The sequence below is a fragment of the Tamandua tetradactyla genome, chromosome 25, assembly GCF_023851605.1.
Source record: "Tamandua tetradactyla isolate mTamTet1 chromosome 25, mTamTet1.pri, whole genome shotgun sequence".
NCBI classification, from domain to species: Eukaryota; Metazoa; Chordata; class Mammalia; order Pilosa; family Myrmecophagidae; genus Tamandua; species Tamandua tetradactyla.
This window is the reverse complement of record NC_135351.1, coordinates 37,279,307-37,297,180: the sequence shown is the minus strand read 5'-3', so window position 1 is coordinate 37,297,180 and position 17,874 is coordinate 37,279,307.

The following is a 17,874-nucleotide window of genomic DNA, read 5'->3' as shown; positions in this document are numbered from 1 at the left end:
GGCTGAGAGATTCCAAACAGAGTCGAGAGGTTATCCTGGAGGTTATTCTTACGCATTAAGTAGATATCACCTTGTTGTTCAAGCTGTAATGGAGAGGCTGGAGGGAACTGCCTGAAAATGTAGAGCTGTGTTCCAGTAGCCATGTTTCTTGATGATGACTGAATAATGATATAGCTTTCACACACACACACACACACAAAAATTCCTGTTGTTAAGCCAGCCAGTGTGTGGTATTTGCCATAGAAGGCCTGGCACACTAGTCCCCTTCCACTATTCTCCAAAAGGTAACCAGTATTCTGGCTTCTATCATCACACATTTATTTTGCCTGTTCTTAGAACTTCTTAAAATGAAACCACATAATATATACTCTTTTTGTGTCTGGGCTCTTGTGCTCGACACTATCTGTCTGTGCCAGTCTTTTATATTGCTGCAGCAGCAATAATTCAATTGTCTTCACTGCTGTCTAGTCTTCCTTTATATGCATAAACTATAGGTGATGCGTACATTCCACTGTTGGTGAACTTTGGGGTTATTTCTTATTTGGGGTCATTATGAATAAACCTGTCCTGAACATCTTTGTGCATATCTTTTGGTGAACATTAGCATTCATTTCTGTCGTGTATCTATCCAGGAGTAAAATTGCTGATTCATAACAGGGCCAGCTATGTAATTTGCACGGTCCACTGCCAAATGAAAATGCAAGACTTCTTGTTCAAAATGCAAGAAAAAAGTGTCATAAAAATATAAAGCTGAGATTCAGAGAGAGCAACACTATGAAGCAGAGAGTCTACAAGTCAGCGACCTTTGAAAATGAAGAAGGAAAGTGCCTCCTGGGGAGCTTCATGAAACAGGAAGCCAGGAGAAGAAGCTAGCAGATGACACCCTGTTCACCATGTGCCCTTCCAGATGAGAGAGAAACTTTGACTGTGTTCACCATGTGTCCTTCCACTTGAGAGAGAAACCCTGAACATCATCGGCCTCCTTGAACCAAGGTATCTATCCCTGGATGCCTTTGATTGGACGTTTCTATAGACTTGTTGTCATTGGGACATTTTCTTGGCCTTAGAACTGTAAACTAGCAACTTATTAAATTCCCCTTTAAAAAAAATATATATATATATATAAAGCTTTTTCCTTTTTTTCATGGTCTCTCATAATTTATCATGTGGTTCTTTTATTTGCTATTCAATGTCATTCTATTAAATAAAACTGAAAATTTACTATTGGTCTTTATATTGTGCAATGACAATTTTAAATGTGATTATAAGAGCATGGGCATGTACACAAAATCACTGAAACTACGCAATTGGTACTTCCTAGCTGGTACGTGCATATGTATTTCATTCTTACCAGAGCAGTGAAAACACTGAACTGAACTAACACAACCATTTTTATTTCACTTCTCAATACACACACATTTTATCAATACTCTCTGCCTTGGGCTTGTGATAAGTATGAACTGAAAGGAAAAGAACCCATGGGCATCCTATCGTTCCCTTCCCAGGTCATCCTTTCTAGCACATGTGGTTGGCTGATGCAGAGAAATAACACGAGTTAGAAAGGACATGAGAGGGGTTGTTTCGTTTTTCATGTTTCTTAAAAAGGCACTGTTTTCTTTCTGGGTTCAAAGTTCAATTCAGGTTTGAATCAACACGAAGGCTTTTGGGCCTCTCAGTGTCCCCTTCCCCTTTACCTTGTACTCCATTGAGTCTCTCTGGGCTCCCACACATCGTAGCCCCACCACAGTTCTGTGTTCATGGGTATTGTAAGTGCCACATGCAAATAGTGTGGCAGGAACAGCAGCAGATATGCAAATTGCATGTATCTCTTCTGCTCAGGTACAGGCTCCACTGTCTCATTAGACTTCATTTACAAAACACACCTTTAAAAGTCAACTTATTATGAATTCCAAGATGGCAACAGCAAGGCATTAAACAACGCAGAGGGCCCTTTGGAGTGTGAGGCATTGAATAACTGCAAAGTTTTCCAAAGTAACTTTACAAATAACACTGCCACCAGCAGCATAAGAGCGTTCCAGTTGCTTTAATTCCTCACCAACACTAGATGTTGTCTAACCCTTGAAGTGGGGCTGTACTAATATCTCCTTGTGGGTTTAATTTATACTTACCTAATGACCAATGACACTGAGAGATTATCTATTTTGATGTCTTTTAATTATCTGTTCAAACTCTTGACTGTTTTTACATTGGGTTGTCTTTCTTTTTCTTGTTTATTTCTCAGAGTACTTGTATCTTCTGCATTCGTTTGATGTACATATGGATTGTAAATAGCTTTTCCTGCTCTGTACTTACACTCTCACTTCCTTCATAGTATCTTTTGATAAACAGCAGTTGTAATGTTTAACGAACTCTAATTTAACAATCTGTAGCTTCATAGTAGGTCTTGGTAAATCTTAGTGTAAGTTGTTAATTTTGTTCTTCTTCAAGATTATCTTGATTATTCTAGGCCCTTTTGAAATAAAAAGCTCTGAAATGACCTACATGCTAATCAGCTTCCTCAAAACTCTTCAGACCTTAGTTCCTTGAATTACCCAGCAGAGGGAACTATGGTACATCAGAGATGAAACCAGACTACTTCTAGACTTTGAACCAAAGCAGTTTAATAAGGCTGTGCTTTTCCCCCCAAACCAGAAAAGAGGAATCTGGAGTTTCTTTTCACCACTCTGACTAATTAGCATGCCTGGCAGGCCAACCAGCAGCTGAATTATTATACCAACAGTTGTTACAGGGAGGATTTTTTTTGGTGATCGTGAAAGCCAAGGTCATTCAACATTTGCATGGATTTTCATCTTCTTTATTACCATATTACCACCATTCTCCAAGGTACTGACTAAAGTAACTTCTGTGGCTATTTATCAACCCTTTAGAAAGCACTGTTTCCATCATTAGGGGTAAAGTTCCCATTTCCCACAGTAGTTCTGGACCTCAAAATAGAAAAGAAATGACCAAAACTGTATTTGAATCCTAGTTAAAATTGTCCTTTGAAATTTCCTAGCAAACAGAATACGTATGTACTTTCCAGAATATACATATCTATAAAATAAATTCTGCAAAATATGCTATAAATGTGCGTATATATTCATCCAGTTTTTCTTAACTCTCTTATTGTCTTTTATGAGCAAAAGTTTCTAGTTTTAATGTAGTAAATTTACCATGTTTTTATTTACAGCTTGTGCTTTTTGTCTAAGAAATGCCTTCCTACCTGGGAATTATACAGCGACTCTATGATATTACCTTCAGAAAGCATTGTAATTTTGCCTTTATATTTAGCTCTTAAATCCACCTGAAATAACTTTTGTATACAGTGTGAGATGATGTGAATGTCCAATTTTCCCAGAACCATTCATTTAAAAGCCCATGCTTTCCCCATTCATCTGAAATGTCACCTTTGTGTCATTTATCAAATATCCGTAAACGTCAGACTTTAAATACTAATTCATAGATCTGTTAGTCTACCACATTGTCTTATGGTAAATTTATACGTCTGATATGTGGGAGGGAAAGTCTCCCTATCTGAACTTTTTCAAAACTGCTTTGGTAATTTTAGGACCTTTGTAATTCCACACAGATTTTTTTTTTTGTATGCTATATGGTGGGGTCACATTTCATTTTTTTTCCATGTGTGTATCCCGTTATTGCAGCACCATTTGTAGAATTTTTGTTTGTTTGATTTTTCTTTCATTATTTGCTTGTTTGTTTTTTGGGAAGTACATGGGCCGGGAATCGAACCCGGGTGTCCCTCATGGCAGGCGAGAATTCTACCACTGAGCTACCCTTGTACCCCCTTCCACACTAATTTTATAATAAAAAATCTGTTGCAGTTTTGATTGGAATTGCATTAACTCTGTGAATTAACTTTGTGAAATATTGAAGCCTCAATCCAGAGCTTCAATTTATGCCTCCTTTTTAAAAAATCTTTTTTTAAGTTGTAATATATTCTGAATATTTATATTCTGAATATTCTATTGACTTTCAATGGAATTTCACGCATTTGCCTATAAAGTCCTAGCACAGCTTAGGTATTTCTTATGCTATTATAAATGATGCTTTTATTTATTTTCTAACAGTTTACTTTGGTATACAGCTGTGAAGTTGCATTTTGGATATTGAATTCATGTCCAGAAACCTTGATAAATTCTCATATTAACTTTTAAAAATTGCCCATTGATTCTTTTGGACTTGATAGGAATGCAATCATATAACACTTCTATGAACAATAACTCTTCTATCATCTTTTTTTTTTCTTTTTTTTGCCTTTTCAAAAGTTGGAGTGTCCACTATAGTAATGAATAAAATAAATGACAGGGGAACTTTCTTTGCTCCCATTTTTTACAGGGATATTTTCTTAAGGTACTCTTTACCAACTCAAGGAGGATTGGTTTTATTCCAAATTAGCCAGACTTTTCTCTGCATCTATTGAGATGTCTGTATGATTTTACTACTTTCATCTGTGCTTATGGTGAGTTACGATTATTCATATTCTAATGTTAAAAAGAAATTTTTGGAATAAATTCCACTTGGTCATTGTGGATTACCTTTTTTTCCCTTAGTGTAGTGATTTTTGCTATTGCTGTTAAGATATTATTGAGATATAATTCACTTCATACAATTCATCCATTTATAATGTACAATCTGTGTTTTTTAATATATTCACAGAATTGTGCAGCTATCGTCACAATCTGAGTTTAGAACATTTTCATCATCCTGAAAAGACATCTCACACACACACACACATTAGCAATAAATATCTATTCTCCTCCGTCTACCCTAACGATTGGCTGCTACTCGTATACTTTCTGTCTCTATAGATTTGCTTACTCTGAACATTTCATATAATGAATTCATACAGTAGATAGTCTTTTATGACTGGCTTCCTTCACTTAGCATGTTTTAACCATCTTGAAGTATGTATCACACATTATTCCCATTTAGTGTCAAAAAAAATTCCGCTGTATGAGTATACCACATTTTATTTATTCATTTATCAGTTGAATAACTTTTTGGCTACTTGAAAAAATGCTGTCATGCTGTAATGATGTGGGCTTATGTTTTCATTTCTCGTGACTATCTACCAAAGAGTGAATTGTTGTGTCATATGGTAACTCTGTGATCAACACTTTGAGGACATGCCAATCTGTTTTTCAAAGTGGCTGCACTATTTACATTCCTACCAGCAGTGTATGAGAGTTCCAATTTCTCCGCGTGCTTGTTAACAATTGTTATTATCTTTTTTGTTATAGCCATCCTCATGGCTGTGAAGTGGTATCACATCTAATGGTTGATGATGTTGGACATTTTTTCATGTGCCTATTGGCCATTTGTAATCTGCACTAGAGAAATGTCTATTAAAATCCTTAGCTCATTTCTTAGCTGAGTTTTTTGTCTTTTTGTTACTGAGTTATCGAAGTTGTTATGCATTCTAAATATTAAACCCTTATCAGATATATGGTTTCGAAATATTTTTCTCTCATTCTGTGAATTGTCTTTTAACTTTTTTGATGAAGTGTTCTTTGAAGCACAGACTTTTCTTTTATATTGATGAGGTTGAATTTATCTATTGTTTCTTTTATTCATGCTTTAGGTGAAAAGCCTAGGACCTCACTGTTTAATACAAGATCCTGAAGATATTTTCCTGCTTTATTATAGGAGTTCTATAATATTAGCTCCTGTATTTAGGTGATTTGGTCCATTTTGAATTAATTTTTATATGTAGTGAGAGGTAGGGGTCCAAATTCATTCATTTATGGGTGGATTTTCAGCTGTTCCAACACCATTTGTTAAAGAGGCTATTCTTTCCCCATTGAACGGACTTGGCACCCTTGTCAAAAATCAATTGGCCATGGATAGATGGGTTTATTTCTGGATTCTCAATTTTCTTCCTTTTGTCTATATGCCTATCCTTATGCCAGTACCATACTGTTCTAATTACTGAATCCTTCAACTTTGATCTTATTTTTCAAGATTGTTTTGGCCATCTGGGGCCCCTTGCAATTTCATGTGAATTTGAGGATGAGCTTGTCCATTACTGCATAAAAGGCTGCTGGAATTTTTATAGGACTGCACTGAATTTGTAGGTAGTATTGACATGTTATCAATATCGAGTCTCCCAATTCAGTGCACAGGATGATTTTCCATTTATTTAAGCCTTCTGTAATTTCTTTCAGCAGTGTTTTGTAGTTTTCAGGGTACAAGTCTTTCACTTCCTTGGTTAAAAAAATATACATATTTTATTGTTATGTGCTATTGCAAATGGAATTGTTTTCTTGATTTCCTTTGCAGATTGTCCATTACTGGTGTATAGAAACCCAGCTGATGTTTGCATGTTTTTCTTGTACCCTGTAATTTCACTGAATTTGTTTATTAGTTCAAGTAGCTTTCTTGCAGATTATTTGGTATTTTCTATATACAGGATTATGCCATCTGTGAATATAGTTAGATTTACTTCTTCCTTTCCAATTTGGACGCCTTTTATTTAATTTTCTTGCCTAAATACTCTGGTTAGAACTTCCAGTACAATGTAGAATAGTCACAATTTTAGTTGGCATCCTTGCCTTGCTCCTGATCTTTGTGGGAGAGTTTCCCGTCTTTCAACATTGAATATGCTCTCTGCTGTAGGATTTAATAGAGGTCCTTTATCAGAAAGTTCCCTTCTGTTCCTAGTCTTCTGAAAGTTTTTATGAAAGTTGTTGCATTTTATCAAATGCCTTTTTTTGCATCAATTGAGATGATCTTGTAATTTTGTTCATTCATTCTGTTAGTGTGTTGTTTCACATTAATTGATATTCTTATATTGAACCATCTGTGCATTCCTGCAACAAATCCCACTTGGTCAGTTTGCCAAGATTTTGTTGAAGATTTTTTGCATATATATCCATAAGGGATTTTGTTTTATAACTATCTTTTCCTTTGCTATCTTCATCTGGCTTTGGTATCAGGGTAATTTAGCTTCCTATATGAATTGGGAAGTGCTCCCTCCTCTTCTAATTTTTGGAAGAGTTTGAGAAAGATTGGTGATAGTTTTCATTAAATGTTCGATAGAATTCAATAATAAAGCTATTTGTCCCTGGACTTTTCTTTTTTGGGAGGTTCAATTACTTGTCTTATTATTGAGTTGTAAGAGTTCTTTATTTATGCCACATACAAATTCCTTACCAGAATTATGATTTGCAACTATTTTGACCCATTCAGTAAACTGTGTTTTCAATTTCTTGCTGGTGTACTTTGAAACACAAAAGGTTTTTATTTTAATGAAGTCCAATTTATTTAGTTTCTCTTTTTCATATTTAAGAAATCATTGCCTAATCCAAGGTCATGAAGATTTCCCCTCTGCTTTCTTCTAAGAATTTTATAGTTTTTAGCTCTTAAATTTAGGTCTTTGATTCATTTTGAGTTAATTTTTGTACATGGTGTGTGGTAAAGGTCCAAATTCATTGTGTTGAATATAACTATCTAGTTGTTCCAGCACGATTTGTTGAAAAGTTTATACTTTTCCCCCATTAAGTGGCTTCAGAATACTTTTCAAAAATTAATTGACCATTGTGGTAGTTAGATTCAGTTGTCAACTTGGTCAGGTGAAGGCACCTAGTTCTGTTGCTGTGGACATGAGCCAATGGTACGTGAACCTCACCTGTTGCTGATTACCTCTGCAGTCAGCTAGGAGGCGTGCCTGCTGCAATGAATGATGTTTGACTTAATTGGCTGGTGCTTAAATGAGAGAGCGCAACGTAACACAGCCCAAGCAGCTCAGCATACCTCATCTCAGCACTCACAGCTCAGCCCAGGCCTTCAGACATGCAGAAAGGAATCACCCCGGGGAAAGTTGTTGGAACCCAGAGGCCTGGAGAGAAGGCCAGCAGAGATTACCCAGAGCCTTCCCACGTAAGAAAGAACCTCAGTTGAAAGTTAGCTGCCTTTCCTCTGAAGAACTAATGATATAAATCCCCTTTTATTGAAAGCCAATCCATCTCTGGTGTGTTGCATTCCGGCAGCTAGCAAACTAGAGCAACCATAAATGTGAAAGTCTATTTCTGAACTCTCATTTCGAGAGTGTTGATCTATATGTCTATCAGAATGCCAGCAATGCACTGTCTTGATAATGGCAGTTTTTGTAGAAAGATTTGAAATTGCAACAAGGGAATCTCCACCACTGCCCCATTCTAATTTCTTCTTGGTAAGATTCTGGTTCTGTTTCAATTCCTTATGAATTTTAGAGGATATTATGAAAAATATTTGTAATATATTTGAAATTCTAGATGAAATATATAAATTCCTAAGGTGAAAACCTGACAAACACAAAGGCACAGAGAAATTGAATATGTTAATGTAATATAATCATATTAATACATTTAAATATTGAAATGTAAAAATTAATAACCAGTCTTTTTTCTCTATCTCTCTTTGTTTTTCTCTCTCACACACATGCATACACGTGAACATGCACACACACACACACACACACACACACAGAAAACCACAAGGCTCAAGAGACTAAAGCAGTGATTCTATGAAAAATTTACGGAGACAAAAGGCTGAGCTCTCGATCTTGGGGTTGGCCCCTATGAAACTTATTCCTGCAAGGAGAAGCTAAGTCTACTTAAAACTATGCCTAAGAGTCACCTCCAGAGTACCTCCTTTGTTACTCAGATGTGACCTCTCTCTCTCTAAGCCAACGCAGCAGGTGAACTCACTGTCCTCCCCACTACTTGAGACATGAATCCCAGGGGTGTAAATCTCCCTGATAATGTGGGACAAAACTCTCAGGATGAGCTGAGACCCAGCAACATGGGATTAAGAAATCCTTCAGACAGGAGATATCTATAAATAAGAGATTTATAAAGGTGTCTCATCCAACCATGGGAATGGAAGAGTCCAAATTCATAGCAGGGCAGGCTGTGAAGCTGGCAACTCCAATGAAAGGTCTGTGTGAACTTAACAGGAGAGGCTCGCTGGGTGAAGAAGCAGTGATAAAGTCTCTCCTGTTCCTTACAAGTCTTTAACTGATTGGATTATCTCATTGGTGGGAGACATGCCTTAGCTAATCCCAATTGTAATCAGCCACAGATGCAATCAACTGACCTATGATTTAACCCACCAGCCTTCCAGTTTATCACCCAGCCATGAGATATCCTTGCAGCAATGGTCAAGCCAGTGGTTGTCTGAGAAGACAACTGGGCATCATTACTTGCATTATATATTTACATTATATAATGTATATACTTGCCTTACTTTTTAAAAATGTCTTTTTGTTGAAGTTGAAGTTCTGACCTGTAGCTGGTTGAAAGTACTTTCAGACAAGCATCAAAGTAAAACAGTGATAAGGAAATTTGGACGTTTCTGTGACATATAACATCCTTGAAATAGCTAGAACCATAGCTAGCAGTACTATATTTATCATATTGATGTTTAGTATTTTGAAGGTCAGTAACTATCGGAAGGTCAGAAAATCTCTTAATTTTATAACATTGTTTGAACATTTCTTATGTACCTTATAACGTGTCAAATGAGCATAATCAATTTCAGCACGTCATTTTTTTTATAAGGTGAAAGAATGAACTTTTTTGCAACTGTTTGGAATAAGAAAATATCTTTTAGGGTTTGAATTTGAGAAAGTAAAATGATGAAAGTTGCCAAGTTTGAACAACATTTGATTTCTTATTTAGCTAAGGTTAAGGAAAATACTTAGCTCTTTGAAAGTGAGATAACTTGTTTTTTTTAAACAACCAAGGACATACTAAAGTCAACATAAAGTACAAGGAATTATTCTGATAAAACACAGACTTTTGCCTTTTACACTGATTATTCAGAAAAAAACTTGTATAACCTTTTACTAAAAACTGACCAGTAATCTAAGGAAACTTGGTTTCTTTAATAGAAATCTAAATTGTAGTTTGCATGTTTCACACTAAGGCTTAAAAAATGTTATTGATAGACTCATTAAATCTTACTCAACTTAAATCCCAAGAAATCAATTTTTTTTCCATGAATCTTCTGCAACTTTCTGTGTCTATTCAGGTTTTGTCCTACATTTTTTTCTTTATTCTGTAACAACTAGTCATCTAGGACAAAATTACTCTCTTTCCTTTTGATAAAAACACATTTTATATTTTTCATACTTAAGTTACCAAAATGATTTTGGAAACTGTCTTCAAGCGAACATTTCACAACCTGCTATTACCATCAAAATTAAACTTGTCATAATAATGCTAACTACTTAAAATACTTTAGTCAATGCATTTTGAAACTGTAATCAAGGATTAATGGGACATATAGGTTTATATTGTTCTCCACAGAAAACAGCAATTTAATCTTCTATGAATTTTGAAATGTATTTTGTTAAATTCTTTAGGGGCATATTAGCTTTATATATATATATGTACACTTCTATAGGAGACTGAATGAGGGAAAACTGGGAACAAGCTTCACAATCTTGTATAACAGTTATCAAATCAGAGTATTCGTGAGGGATTCCTAATGCTTTTGCCACCCCGTAACTGCTCCTTTATGCTCTATCTTTTTTTATGCAATCATAAGTCAGTCTCCTCAGCAGGTGTGGGAGACATGGACTAAAGCACTTTCTTCTTGGTTACTAGAAGGAGAGGTTTTCCAAGTTAATTGATTCCCAGCAGAGTATTCCCTCCTAACCGTAGTTTTATTTATAGGCCAAACAGGGCTGTTGAAGGGACTTTGTGCCGACCTGACAGACTGTACTTATGCTAAGAAAGTTAACTGTTTCTTAATGTCTGTCTTTCTGGGCACAACTTCACATGGAGTTAGCCTTGGGGAAAGATAGTGAATGCACAGAGCTGAGAAAGCATATGCAGAAATGTGCATAATTGCTAACAAAGCTGGAAGAGTTGGAGGATATTGGAAAATGCAAAAACATTATATTGCAATTCACCCTGTCCCACAACTCTTTACAATTTTTCTGCCACATTTTTCGCTTTAGTCCCTGAGCATGGGAACAGGGGGTTACAGTTCTACAGTCCGTACTGTTGAGAAATGAAGCAACTGCAGTATAAACAACAAGACAGACAAATAGTTAATACTGTCAGTGTGCCAATAAGAAGAGGATAGCTCAAATACAAGGGTAGGGGAGTGAGCCAAGAGGAAAAGGAGTCTACAAACCCTAGCTTTTGGATATGGGTTATAGACTTTTGTAAGTGTGCTAAGGCATTGGTGAGATTTGTATGTTCATTTGGCATATATGAGCAACAAGCAGTGCCAATCATGGCACAAGTACCCATGATTCTAATATATCTGCTTCCTTCCTTGCCTGAGATATGAAGGATTTATCTTTAAATTCTCCCTTAAGATAACACACTTTACAATCCCCCTACATGGGCTTGTCCTGATATAGAGCCATAAAAAGATGACATATGGGATTTCAGATTTTCTTCCCTTCCCTTTTGCAAAAAAGATTTGATTGGAGAATGGCATTAAAGCCAAGAGTGCCAGTTTGAGGCCATGCCTCTGCACTTCCCAATCCATGCTGAGGCTAAGCAATATTACAATAAGTGATCAGCTTTCTTTTTTTTTAGTTTGGTGGCCAGTAGGTCATTCTAATTTTTCAGGATGCAGCCCAGTGAGCTACCAATTGGTTGCTGGATTCACTGCCCATACTCTGAAAGGAGAGAGACAGAGGGATACTCACTCACTGAGGACCAGTGTCCTATGTGTCCTTCACTGATAGAATCCCCTGTAACACCTTCTTGCCCCCAGGTATCCCTGGAAAGGAGAAAACCTGAGGCTCCAGAGACCGGTGGTCTAGTGTACCCCTTGACCCCTGAGCCAGATTCAGAGAGCTGACGAGCCAGACTTCTCACCCTGGCATCTCCAAGCTGGATTCAGAGGGCTGGAGCTAGATTTCTCTGAGCCAAACCTCTGCTCCTTTTCCAGCCATGGGGGCAGGAAGTCTATGGGTAAGCATCATGCGGGACCCAATCTAAAAAACACCACAAACCGAGGACTTGAAGGGACAGGGGTCCCATTTGGCTAAGCTTAAGTCTTGTCTTTTCCTTTGGGAAAAGAAGTTAGATGTCTTTGACAGAATGGGCATTGTTGCAAGATTTATACAAAGGTCATATGCAAAAGGCAGGCAAGAATTTCCTGGAGCATTTCCTTTGAGGAAAAGGAGTAGAATAGGATGGGGCAAGTCCAGGAATGACTATCTCATAGGGGACAATAAGGACGGTCCCCTGGGAAATGCACAATTTCCACACAACAGGGAATCTCCCCATGAAAAATCTTAATACACTCTAAATCTGCAAAAAAGATGAAAAACAGCAAAGAAGATGAAGGAACAAATACCTGGACTTAGCAGTCAGAAGCAGAGAGAGAAGAGAGGGACAAAAAGAAGAGAATGCATCTAAAGCAGCAAAGGAAGGCAAAAGACCTAGATGGGGAAGTCATAGTAAGCAGCCCACCAAGATGGGAGGAGGACAGAGGCCAATGAAAGTGGCAAGAATAAGGACAACGGCAATCAGGACAAGGTAGATAAGGAGAACGGGTCTAAGCAGGGTAGCAAAAATCAGTGTCAAGGGGCATGACTTGTGCAGTGAGATTCCACTGACCAGTGCCTTACATGGAAGATGCAGCTCTCCTGGCTGGCTCGCCAAAAAGATGTAACTGGAGCTCTGCTGATACTAGAGCCAACTGAGCCCCATTCGAGGTTCACAATCTCGTTGCAAGAAAGAATTCAGGGATGAGAAGGCAATTAGCAGTAAATAGTAAAGTTTATTGAATGGTTAGTACACACTAAAGAAATTAGCATGGACATGCTCAAGAGGGAGACACACCCCGAGCGGCATGGGTTAACTTGTTTTACAGGGAGGTTTTGCAGCAGTGGTTGTCCAAAGAAGGTGTCTTCTTTGTTCCAGAAGGAGATAAATACCAAGCTTTGTGGAGCTTTGTCACATACTCAAAATTTGTTTTGGGGCAGATGTTCAAAAATTTTTATGACCCCAGGTTTTCTCTTATTAATTAAGAGTCTGTTTCAGGCCCATGATTTTATAGGCTTTATGGCTTTGGGGGGTTGGGGGCTTTAGGGGAAATTCTTTTCCTAGGAGTTTGCAGTAATTTTGGAACTGGATAAGATCCAGGGACTTCAGCCTCCATGCCCCATTCTATCCTGCCTCACTAGGTTTATAATTTGGGGGTTCCTTCTCTGTGGTGCCAGGAAGCTGCTTTGATGCATGCATAGTGTCCATCTGCTCCCACTGCATTATACCAGAAAATGGAGAAGAATGGGGTGTGGAAACTGATACAGTTATTGCTGATCTCTGCTCAAAAACCTGTTTGCTTTCAGGATAAAGATGAATAGATATGGATATTAAAAACTTATCATGAGGGCGGCCCATGGTGGCTCAGTGGCACAGTTGTCACCTGCCATGCCAGAGACCCAGGTTCGATTCCTGGTGCCTGCCCATGCGGAAAAAAAAAATTATCATGGAACATTAGCCAGTTACTGATACATGTAACAAGACAGACGAATCACAAAGATATTATGTTGAATGAAAGAAGCCAGACACAAAAAGAATACATGCTGTATGTTCCATTAATAGGATGGTCAGGAATGGACAAACATTAACATAAATGGTAATGGAAGTCAAAAATCGAGATCTCCTATGTGAGATAGGTATTGACTCAGAGCATGAGGAAACCTTCTGGGGTGCTGAAAGTATTCTGTATTTTGATCTGAGGTTGGTAACATTGTCACATATTGTGGAGACCCAGGGCCGGGGCCCCTCTTCCACACTGAGAAAAAGTTGCTGCATGTAGCTGCCTAGAAGGACCAGGACAGAAGTTAAAGGTCATCACATCTCAGGGAGGAGCGTGGGGGAGATGCACAGACGTTATGGTAAACAAAGTATTACAACTCTCTTCCCTTGATCACTATTGATAACTAACCTCCAAACCCCTGTGTCATGAAACTCTGTTCTCACACACTTGTCCTAAACCCTCATAAGCCCTTGCACCCCCCTGCCCCTTGTGGATCTCTAATTTCTATTTCCCAACCAGCCACCTTCAGGAAGAATCCTCTCCTGTTCATAATGCCAACAAAACTCATGTCTAACTCTCTGCCTCGTATGTTCTTTGGTCTTAAGGCTGCATCCACCTGAGCTCTTCAAGAGTTTGGGCAGAAAACGTACAAATGAAAATTCTAGGTTTAGCATGCTTTCTACACTTTTTTATGCATATTTTATCTCAGTGAAAAAGTAAAGCCAAAACAACTTCAGGTTGTTTGGTGGAAATCTGCAAGTATTTCTAAGATTTACATGGAAATGCAAAGTGAGAAAAATCACCAAGGCACTCAACGAAGAACAAGGTGGGAGGACTTGCTCTGCAGCAAAAAAAAAAAAAAAAAAAGAAGAAGAAGAAGAAGAAATTAAAATATTGTAGTATTGGCATAATAAAAAAAAAAACAGAACCAATAAACAGAATTAGTCTATAAACAGACCCTCTCACAAATGACATTTACTTTAGGATAAAGAGGGAATTGAAAAGCTCTCGGGAAAGGATAATTTTTCAATAAATAGTACTGGACCAAATGAAACTCTTCATGAACTTAGGTGAAGAAAGACTTTTAAAAAGAGGACTCAAAAAGCAACAACTAAAAAAGGAAATAATTGATAAATCAGACTACATTACATTTAAGAACCTCTTTTATTAAAAGACACTATTAATGGAGTGATAAGAAAAAGATATTTACAACAGATGTAACTACTAAAGCCCTCATTTTCAGAATATGTATTGACTTCTTGCAAACCAATTAAAAAAATAAAAAGATAGACAATCCAAAAGAAAAAGTAAGGAAGAAACTTCATCATGACCATCACAAAAGAGCATTTCCAAATGGCTAACAAACATGAAAAAGTTCTGAATGTCATTAATTATTAGGAAGATGAAAACCATAAAGATATACCTCTACTATCTTCTAAAGTACTAAAATTATGAAGTCTGAAGATACCAACTGTTGACAAGGATGTTGAAGAACTCTCATTCACAGCAGATGGGAGTATAAATTGGTACAGCCACTTTGGAAAACAAGTGTAGCATTATTTACTCAAGTTGAAACTATATCCAACCTATGAGCCAGCAATTGCACTCCTGGATTTATATGTTAGAAATATGAGCACTTTTGCAAGAGACATGTACAAGAATGCACAAAGCAGCACTATTGCTAGTAGCCCGAAACTAGAGACACTCTAAATGTCATCAACTGTAGAATGAATCAAAAATGTCATCATGCAATGGCTAACTCACCAGGTTGCACTGCAGCTCTAGGGAGCAGCCTGGACGACTCACAGGTGTCCTGTGGACTGAAAGACGCCAGGTGCAGTGGACTATGAACCGAGTGATTTGGGAAAGAAGAAAGGGGGCAAAGGGGAGCTTCTGTAGGGATAGCAAAGGTCTATGTTTTGACTTGGAAGTGACCTGTATGATGCATGTTTTGTGTATTTTTCTGGATGTGTATTATGGTTCATGATTACAAATATATATGTAATGCATGAATCACTTCTCCAAAAAAAAAAAGTTGATGAGTTGGAGGAGGGATTAATGAAATAGTATTCCAACACCATTCAGATTTAAGCAGGAGGCACAAAGTAAAAGTTGCTAGTACTCACACTGTAAAAAATTGCTAGTACCTCTCAAATATCTACAAAAAATGTTGAAATAAGCTAAAATGACTTTAGACATCTCCTAAACACAAGTCACTTAAATGACCAGCCCAGAGGGCTCTCTGCTTTTCCAGAATTTCCCTCCTCCCTCCCTGCACTCTTCCCCACACAATGCCCCGTGCAGGGAATTTTATTTTGCCGACTCTCTCCTCTTTACCACCCTTTCCTTCATCCTCAGATTTATCTTCGAACTGGTCATTTTGGTACAGTCTGAGCTCACCTTGACTATACTTGAGTGTCCAGGGATGGGCATCTGTGTCTGTTCACGATGTAGTTCACAGGATAGAAATTACGCTGATGCATTTTTTTTCAGAAATCATTATATATGCATTTTAATATGTGTGTTGTTTTACAGTTCATACCTCAAATGTATTTGCTTTATTTTCCTAAATGCGGGAGGTATATAAGGAAGCCATTCAAAGCGCGGACTTTGAGATTAGGTAAACCAGGTCTCAGGTCTCGCTTCCATCACTCACTATGTAGACCATCTGCCCAGCCCATGCCTTCCTGTAACTCCAGGCAACAGGCCGAATTTACAGAATAAATGGAAAACATAGTGAAGGTTGAACACTTAACTGGCACCTGGCTCCCAGTGAGAGCTCAGCACCTGCTGTCACGGTTACTATGGATCACTCCTGGAGGTCATTTAGGCCACCAAGAGATGGCACTTTGTGTTTTTTTAAGTTTGTGGGATCAGTCTTGGGGCTGGGAGGTGGCTACTGATTTATGGCCTTTTTAATCACAAAGATCTCAAATTAAGATCTCAGTATGGTAAATCATGTGAAGAAGCATCTTAATCCTTATGAGTAGAAGAAAACATCATCTTGAAAGTGGTGAGTCATTAAAAATTTTTTCCAAAGGCTACGCTAGGTTGTATTTTGACTAGAAAGGGCTAAACAGGGTGGGACTAGGAGTGCCACTTCCTGCAGTTAACAGGGTTGGGTAACAGGTTAGAACTCAAAGGTATTCAGGGAACTCCCTAAAGTGAATTTGGGTGGCTGGTAAAAAAACAGAAGAAAAAGGCAGGCCGTGATGGCTCAGCAGGCAAAGGTCTCGCCTGCTATGTGGGAGACCTGGGTTTGATTCTCAGTTCCTGCCATGCCAAAAAAAAAGAAAAGAAAAGAAAAGTAATGACTGGATTTTAAAATGTAATGCAATAACAACATTCACCAAGGCAACTTCTCAGGTCACACTTGTCCTACTAAACCTTGGGCACCCTGAGGGTAGAATGGGGAGTTTGTTAGCAGGAACTGGGCAAGAGTTACAGCTGAAACAGTGACTCACCCTCTGCTGAGTGCAAAGTGGGACAGCGGAGGGACCCGCAGAGACTCTAGGTTCTCAAACAAGGGTAGTCCCCTTATAAGGGGAAAAGACTCTGCACCCCAGTAACCCCGCTATTCTCACTTTCCAGTGGGGGAGCAGGGGGAACAGCGAAGCAATGAAGTTCAAAAGGCTTCGGGGACAAGGAGGGGCTAGTCATATGTCTGCTTTAGCCCCATTAATGCTTCATATTTGAACTGTGATGCATACATGTGTGAAAGTTTAGATATTAAAAAAAATATATTGGTCCAAACTACTTTTGTGGCAAATATTCATTGAATCTAACCCACAAGACTTAATGTGATAACGATGGAATGACATTAATATAATTTATAATTAAAAATAAGAATGATGGAAACTCAAGCAAATACTGATCATGTACTGATAACATGGGATCCTTCCTAAAACGTTCAGGAATTACAACTGAATCAGTGAGAGTCCAGGCAGAACAGCAACCACACTAGTTACTTTAGAAGAAAGAATTTAATGTAAGGAACTGTTTAAACAGACGTTGAAGAACTAAAAATGTCAAAGGGGACACTGAGGCTGAGACAGAGAGTAATTGCGGGAGCAGATACCACCCTCAGGCCAAAGGCACAAAGGAAAGGGGAGGAGTTGGAGAACCTGGAACCTAGACGTGGACCCCACGGAACTGGGATTCAGACCTCTGAGAAGGGACATTGCCTTCCAGGACTGGTGTCTCTGAGGGGATCCAGTGAGGCTGGTGCTGAGAGCGCAGGGAAAACTTTGAAATTGGAACCAATTGCTACTGGATCCAGCTGCTTCCACCAAGAGCAAGAGAGGCTGTGGGACATTGCTGACCTGAAAAAGAACAAGTCTCTCTGCTCCTCCAGCA